The sequence below is a fragment of the Cupressus sempervirens genome, chromosome 3 (genome assembly GCF_028749045.1).
Source record: "Cupressus sempervirens isolate cs-2001-9-10 chromosome 3, ASM2874904v1, whole genome shotgun sequence".
Taxonomy (NCBI): domain Eukaryota; kingdom Viridiplantae; phylum Streptophyta; class Pinopsida; order Cupressales; family Cupressaceae; genus Cupressus; species Cupressus sempervirens.
In genome coordinates, this window is record NC_143120.1 from 823,421,673 (window position 1) to 823,430,589 (window position 8,917).

The window sequence follows — 8,917 nt, forward strand, 5'->3', positions numbered from 1 at the left end:
GCTCATTCAAGAGAGCCCCAATTATGTCTTTAATGCCATTAATATTGACTTCATATCCCAAAGGTTTAACCCATGCCACTCTAGGCCTGACTGCTTGGATATGAACTGTTGAGTTGTCATTTTGCATGATACTTAATGAGAAGAATCCTTTCAAAATCCTCTCTTGAAAAGCTAATCTGGGATCAACTCTAAGGTTTTGGGTGATCTTGCAACCTACTAGAATCTACTCAATTGAAGATAAATGTATTTGTTCGTAGTGAGGCCTTTGCTTGTCTGCACCAATTCAGATGAGATGTTTGATTTGTTGTAATGAAAAGTAATTATAAAAGGTATATACTTTTGGAATTTTTTGTTTTATGATGAAATGAAATTTAAGGATGCAACTATATGAATTCCTAATTTAACCAAGTGTTAGCAAATCAAATAACAAAGATAAGGTAATGAGAGATGAAAGCAAAATAACTTGAAAGGGAAATTTATAATGGACATTAACCATGGTAACTACACATTTGTGAGTTAAATCATCGAAAAGATTAGGTAGGAAATTAATGAAAATAGGAGCAGTTCTTCCTCAAATCCGCTGATGCGATTGTCAATGAGAACTTAGTAAAAACTGAAAAATGTTTTACTTCTAATCAAATCAAAAGGCCACAAAAAGTGTGCTCACGTGAGACAAGAAGTTATATAGGAACAATAGGGTGATCTCTTCTCCAACTTGATACATCACTGGAATTTGTCAACACACAACAAACACTAGAACTAAAAGATCACACAATCAAATCAAGACAACAAAATTATTGGCTCTATTATTATTGATGAATAAGAATTCAAAAAAATAACACACTCTGGAAAGAATAAATATGCTCATAATAAGAGTACCAATAACATATATTATTGCATCAAAATAACGACCTGGCTTACATATTACATCCATGTATTTATAAGAAATCATCTCCTCAAATTGTGTTGATAATGAGAGATCTCTTAATGCAAACATATACTTAAACTTAATGAAACAAAGCTAATTATATACAAATCAACTCTCTAAATGGTGTTAAGTAGGACATCACCCTTGTTTTTATTAATTAATGGGTGCATGAGCCTTTACATGACTTAAAACAAAGAAAGAAGAAGTAGATAAGAAGGTGAAAGCTGCAAGAGGATTTAAGAGTCACTAGAAGCTCTAATAATAGAAGCTTGACCTTCTCTAGGCATTTTTGGGAGTTGAATTACTATCAAAATGCATTTCCGGTGCATGAAAAGCTCTAAATTAGGAATTGGCAGTTAATTGCTAACACACTATTACTTCTTCAAAATCATCGGCGCACCTCTGTGAATAGTGCATCTATGCACCTTGATGACAGGTTTCAAAAAAATCTAAAATTATCCCAAGTGTCAAAATTGAATTTTCTAGCTTCTAGGTTTTGTATCCCTTTATACTAGAGTGATGTCTAGATATTTGCTCTTGAATTTCTCTATAATCTTCGCTACTTGAGAAGCTTTTGGAAAATCCAATGCTTTATACTTATCCTTAATTATTTGTCAGTAGTTACTAACCTCTATACAGGTCTCCACAAAATCCTCAAGTTTTGTGTCCAACAATACCTCTTCAGTCTTAAATGCTCGCCTAGTATCTTCATTAGACAAAGCATCTTTGAAAGTTTTTTGGAATTGTTCAAGAACTGATAGGGACACAACCCAAGAACAGAACGGACACAACAGAAACAGGAAATTATATTAATTGAGAAAATAAGCTAGTACAAATAGTATAGAGAAAATAAACTTCAGAACATGCCCTAAGGGCTTACAATAGCATAAATCTGGAGAATATTTCTCCTTTTAGCACCTCCTCTCAAACTCCACTCCGAACTGCCTTTTACAATGCCAGAAATCTCCTTAAATAGACCCCGAAGGGTTAAGGACCAGGAGTAGATTCTAGAAAGTGCTAGTAGGCATCCACTGACAAAATAGAAGGTTCCAGAAGCTGCGTTAGAAGTCGGTGCAAATCTAGAAGAATCCAGAAATGGTAGCCGAACTTCTGGGAGGCATAACTTTTGAACCGTAGCTCCGATTGACAAATCGTTTACATTTTCGGAAAGCTCTCGAAGCGCTCTATAGTCCTATGGACCAGCTTTGCTTGTCCAGCATTTTTTGATCCTTTTTGAGGTCATTTAATGCCCCAAACTTGACTTTGAAGCATTCTTAGGAGGTCTCCAAAACTCGAAAAACTGCAATAACTTTCAAACCGTGGGGCCTTTTGACTTGATTCTTTTTTTGGAATGCTCTAAATCACAACTACATTCATCTGGCCAATTCACACCTTCTAGGTCACCAAAATGATGGCCAAATTGCATGCTCCTATTTTTTTGAGATTTTCAAACACATTGATAGTGGAACTGTGAGAGTTGGAACCTTTATTTGACCCAAATGGGTATCCAAAAATGTAAAGACATGAAACAAAAACTAAGTCTAATTACATTTTTTTTTTGGGTGACATAGGATTGCCCTTATACCTCTGGATGCTCCTGCATTAGACACCTAGGGTAGATTGAAAAGTGACCCTGTCACTTTATGGATGGTAGAGGAAATCCCAAATGGGAAACCTCAGCTATTGAAATCCAAGTTGAGTCCTCGATTGGTCGTCCTTTCCATTTGACCAAATAATCTTCATACTGCCTGTTTCTGGTACTCCTACCCACACGATGATCTAGAATGTCTTCTATCTCCTCCTTCTTAGAAGCAAGAATTGGACATGGCTCTAACACCAGCTCCTCATCTGCACCATCATCATGATACTCTGTTAAATCTGCAATGTTGAAAATGGGAGAAATTTGAATACCATCTGGCAGCTCCACTTCATATGCATTTCCTGAGTCATGTTTCTTCAAAATTTTGCAGGGGTCAAATTTCTTCATTTTCAGCTTGTTGTAAGTACCGGCTGGAAATCTTTCTTTTCGTAAGTGCACCATGACTAGATCTCCTACTTGGAATTCCTTATGTCTTCTCCTTTGATCATCCCTAGCTTTATACTCTTGATTCATCTTGGTTATGTGTGCCTGAACCTCCTCATGTAGACGCTTGATATGTTCAGCAAATTCCTCAGCTTTAGCACTTGTCCTCTCCCCTTGTTCTATCTTCCTCAGCTCTGGTGTAGTCCTTGGGCTATTCCCATATACAATTTAGAATGGTGATTTTCCAGTACTCCTATTTATAGAGTTATTATAAGCAAACTCTGCCTGTGGTAGAATCAAATCCCATCCCTTGGGCTTATCCCCAACTAAACATCTCAGCAAATTGCCCAAACTTCTATTTACCACTTCTGTTTGACCATCAATCTGTGGGTGATGCGTGGAATTGAATTTTAGGTCTGTTCTCAACTTCTTCCACAATGTCCTCCAAAAATACCCACAAATTTAGTATCTCTATCAGAAACTATACTCCTTGGAAGACCATGTAATCTTACCACCTCTTTGAAAAACAAGTCTGCAATATGGACAACATCATGAGTTTTGTGGCATGGAATAAAATGTGCCATTTTGGAGAACCTATCAACCACCACGAATACTGAGTAATTACCCCTTTGTGTCCTTGGCAATCCAAGAACAAAATCCATACTTATGTCCTCCCATGGCCTTGATGGAACAAGAAACGGCTGATAAAGACCCGTATTGTGACTAAACCCCTTGGCAACTTGACAAACCTGGCAACTTTGTACGAACTTCTTCACATCCTGTGAAATTTGAGGCCAAAAATAATGTTCTCTAAGAATGGAAATGGTCTTATCTCGACCAAAATGTCCTGCCATCCCTCCACTGTGTTTCTCCTTAATCAGATTTTCCCTCATGGAACTCCTAGGAATGCACAATTGACTACCTTTGAACAACATGCCATCCTGAATCAAATAATCTAACCACTTTGTTCTATCTACAGCAACAAGCTCTTTACAAGCTTTCCATGCTTCAGCAAAATCAAGATCCTCGGGGTACAAATTCTTGAGTTCATCAAACCCAACTACTTCAACCTGCATTACTGTAAGCAGTGACTGTCTCCTACTTAGTGCATCTGCAACCCTGTTAGATTTTCCACTTCTATGCTTCAACACAAATGTATAACTCTGCAAGAATTCTACCCACTTCATATGCCTCTGATTCAATTTACCTTGGCTATTTAGGTACTGTAATGCTTGATGATCAGTATACAAAACAAATTCCTTTGGCAATAAATAATGCCTCAATTTCTTTAAGGCCTGAACTATTGCATAGAATTCTTGATCATAAACAGAATACTTCTTCTTTGCATCATTCAATTTTTCACTAAAATATGCAATAAGCTTACCTTCTTGGCTTAATACAGCCCTAATAGCACTGCCACTAGCATCACAATCCACCTGGAACACTTTTCTAAAATCTGGAAGTGCCAACACAGGCTGTTCTGTCACCTTCTTCTTCAGCAATTCAAAACTTCTCGTAGCTACTGCAATCCATTTGAACTCTTTTCTATCCCCTCTTATTGTATTAGTTAGGGGTGCACATATGCCACTGAAATTCTTAATAAACTTCCTGTAAAAACTAACCAGACCATGAAATGATCTTACCTTAGTAGCAGGCCTTGGAGTAGGCCATTCCAAGATGGCTTTTACCTTCTTTGGATCCATTTTGAGACCTTTAGGTGATATAACAAATCCCAAATAGACTAACTCCCTTTTTGCAAAGACACACTTCTTTAGATTAATTAACAGTTTCTCTTCCCTTAGCCTTTCAAGGACACTACGAATATGCAGTAAATGTTCTTCCAAAGTCTTGCTGAAAATTAAAATATCATCCAAATAGACAATAACAAATTTTCCCAAGAACTTCTTAAGTACCTCATTCATGAGCCGCATGAAGGTGCTTGGGGCGTTCGTCAATCCAAAGGGCATGACTAACCACTCATAAAGACCCTCCTTGGTCTTGAAGGTTGTTTTCCACTCATCTCCTTCTCGAATCCATATTTGATGATAGCCACTGTTGAGATCTATCTTTGTGAAGTACTGAGCTCCACTCAAACAGTCCATAAGATCATCCATCCTTGGCAAAGGAAACCGGTACTTGATGGTTATCCTATTTATAGCTCAGAAATCTGTACACATCCTCCACTCTCCATCCTTCTTTTGTGTGAGTACTACAGGTACTGCACATGGATTCAGGCTCTCTCGAATCAAGCCCTTCCTCAATAGCTCCTGAACCTGTCTATTTAGCTCTTCTGTTTTAGTAGGAGTCATCCTGTGAGCAGCCTTGTTAGGCAAACTAGCTCCTAGAATCAGATCTATCTGATGACTGATTTGCCTTACTGGTGGCAATCCATATGGAACATTATTAGAGATAATATCTCCAAATTCCCCTAGTAAATCTGAAACTTCAAATGGTATTTCACTACTACCTTCTTTATCTGTCCTAGGAATCAAAGCATAGCATATATGCTGATGTTTCATGCCATCTAAAAACTTCCTTCCATCAACAAGATAAATCCTAGCACTGCTACATACCTTTTCACCTTCCTTTTTCATGGGCTTCAATTTGTGGTGAACTCAATCTTTTGTCAAAGAGTATGTGTTTGCATGTCCATCATGTATTGCATGTCTATCAAACTGCCATGGTCTACCCAACAATAGATGGCAAACATCCATCAAAATAACATCACAGAGAACTTCATCATGGTAACTCCCAATTTTGAATTTTACTAAACATTGTTCACTTACCAGGACCTTATGATCATCTTTTACCCAAGAAATCCGATCGGGCTAGGGATGTTTCTCCCTCTTGAGCTTCAACTTAGAGACCATCTCTTTTGATACCATGTTATCAGTGCTACCACCATCAATGATCACATCACAACATTTATCCTCACACTTGCATCTGGTACGGAACAAACTCCTCCGTTGTCCTAGTTCATTCTCACCACTTAGTAGGACTCTTTCATTTACCAAGGTCTCTCCTCTTTCTACATCCTCTGAATGTGATGATTGTGCATCCTCATCCACATGAGCAACCCTAGCTTGGCCCTCAGCTCTCCTATCTGTCCTTCCTTGTCATTGAGGGCATTCAAAGGCACAATGAACTTCTTCATTGCAATGGAAATAGGTACCATAGAAGCCTCCTCTTCCTTGTCCACGTCCTCTACCTCTTCCTCTTTGATTTCCAAAGTCTTGATCATGGGAGCTGTTGAAACCCTCATTCCTTTGGGTTCTGCTAGTACCCACATCTTCATTTTTCTTTTGGGTTTCATTGCGGCCTCCAGATGATCTACCACTTGCCCTACCTCCTTGACCGCACCCTCTTTTTCTTCCTTCAAACCTTTTACTCAGCTTCTCCTCAACTCATAGGGAAAACTGGTATGCTTCTTCAGCACTGGTCATTCTTACCAGACTTAATTCCTCCTGGATGCTAGGTCGCAACCCACTGATATAATGAGAAACCTTCTCCTTATTTGCTTCTACATGCCCCGCTCTAATCAAGAGTAGGTAAAACTCCTCTGTATATTCTTGGACTGATCTTCCTGCTTGCTTTAACCCATGCATCTTCTTAAATAGATCAAGCTCGTAGTCCACAAGAATGAACTGCTTCTTCAATTTGTCCACCATGCGATCCCATCTTGTGATCTTCTCCTTTCCTCTTCTAAGTTTTCTAGTTGAACCTCTTGCCACCAGATTTTGGCATGGCCTTTCAGTTTGGCCTTTGCAAACTTAACCCTATCTGGGTCCTTTATATCCTCATACTCAAAGTATTCTTCCAGTTCATTGATCCAATCGATCAACTCATCTGGTTTCAGATTTCTTGAAAAAATATACCCACTTCAATTGTAGGTCTTTTCCCAAACTTAGTAATGGCCCTAAAAAGCCTTTCCTCTACAGGATTCAGAACTTCCCCGTCAACTTCCTCTTCTGGTCCCATTACTTCCTCTTCATTGTCATCCTCACTATTGTCACCTGCGGCAACATTTGCTCCTCTACGAAGCTCCTCTTGCAATTCTTGTACCTGCCTCTGGAGGGCTCTAACCTCCTCAAGATCAATAGCTCTAGCCCTTCCGCCACGCTCTCTTCATGGAGGCATCTTCTAACTCAAACCCACAATCACATAGTCCTGGTGCAAACTGCCTCACAGCGGCGCTCTATCTACACACTCAGGAAAACCCGCTCTGATACCACTTGATGGGGACACAACCCAAGAATAGAATGGACACAACAGAAAAGGGAAATTATATTAACTGAGAAAATAAGCTAGTACAAATAGTACAGAGAAAATAAACTTTAGAACATGCCCTAAGGGCTTACAATAGCATAAATCTGGAGAATATTTCTCCTTTTAGCACCTCCTCTCAAACTCCACTCTGAACTGCCTTTTACAATGCCAGAAATCTCCTTAAATAGACCCCGGAGGGTTAAGGACTAGGAGTACATTCTAGAAAGTGCTAGTAGGCATCCACCGACAAAATAGAAGGTTCCAGAAGTTGCGTTAGAAGTCGGTGCAAATCTAGAAGAATCCAGAAACGGTAGCCAAACTTCCGGGAGGCATAACTTTTGAATCGTAGCTCCAATTGACGAATCGTTTACATTTTTGGAAAGCTCTCGAAGCGCTCTATAGCCCTATGGAAAAGCTTCGCTTGTCCCCCATTTTTTGACCCTTTTCGAGGTCATTTAATACCCCAAACCTGACTTTGAAGCATTCTTAGGAGGTCTCCAAAACTCAAAAAATTGCAATAAATTTCAAACCACGGGACCTTTTGACCTGATTCTTTTTTTGGAATGCTCTAAATCACAATTACATTCATCTTGCCAATTCACACCTTCTAGGTCACCAAAATGATGGCCAAATTGCATGCTCCTATTTTTTTGGGATTTTCAAACACACTGATAGTGGAACTGTGAGAGTTGGAACCTTTATTTGACCCAAATGGGTATCCAAAAATGTAAAGACATGAAACAGAAACTAAGTCTAAGTACATTTTTTTTTGGGTGACACAGGATTGCCCTTATACCTCTGGATGCTCCTGCATCAAGAACTGATTGCACCAACTTAAGCTTTATTTTTGACTCATCTTAAAAAATATCAAGGCCAGTAGCATCATAGTACTTCTCTACTTGCAAAATTTTCTCTTGAGTATGGTCCTTCAACTTTTAAATATCTTCATGAAGTCCTTCCATAACCTTATTTCTTGCAGCTATCTTCTCAATCCAATCATCATGCTTATCAAGCTCTTTCGCTATATACACCTCCATGAGTGTATGATACCTTTGACTCTTTATTGTTGTCAAAATGTGCAAGTCTTTAGCCCAGGTATATACCTCGTCCATTAACCCAAAATCTTGGTTCACTATAGACACTAGTTTATTTGTGCTTGACTAAACATAATGCAATAGGTTCAAATTGCCCTGTATTATTGGTATGCTCTTCTATTCAAAATTATCAAGTCATTGCTGACATGTTCCCAAAAATGGGTCCATCTGAGTTGTCCCCTTTTCTTTCTTCTCTAATGTTGCAACAAGAGTAATCTCTAAATAATCCGGGTCTATTGGGTCCATTACGTAATGCAGATAACCTCTCATAATCTCATTTTCTCTCCTAAGCATTACCAATTCTAACTTATTCTTGTTTGAATGCTTGAACACTTCTTTCACATTTGTAGTGATCAAAACTTTGGCAGTATCTACCACGAGATTCCCTAACAAGACCTCCTTGATTTGGTAATCACTAGGAGCTAGATTTTTGATGTCAGCATGTGGATGAGGGATGGCAATATGTGCAAAAAATTCTTGGTCTTGGTTCTTCATTACAAAGGCCAATGGTCATGCATCACCCATAGGTGGCTTAGGCTTCTTGACAACTTTGACTAACTCTTCCATTCCCTCATCTATAATGTCATTTAGTTGCCTCTTTTGTTG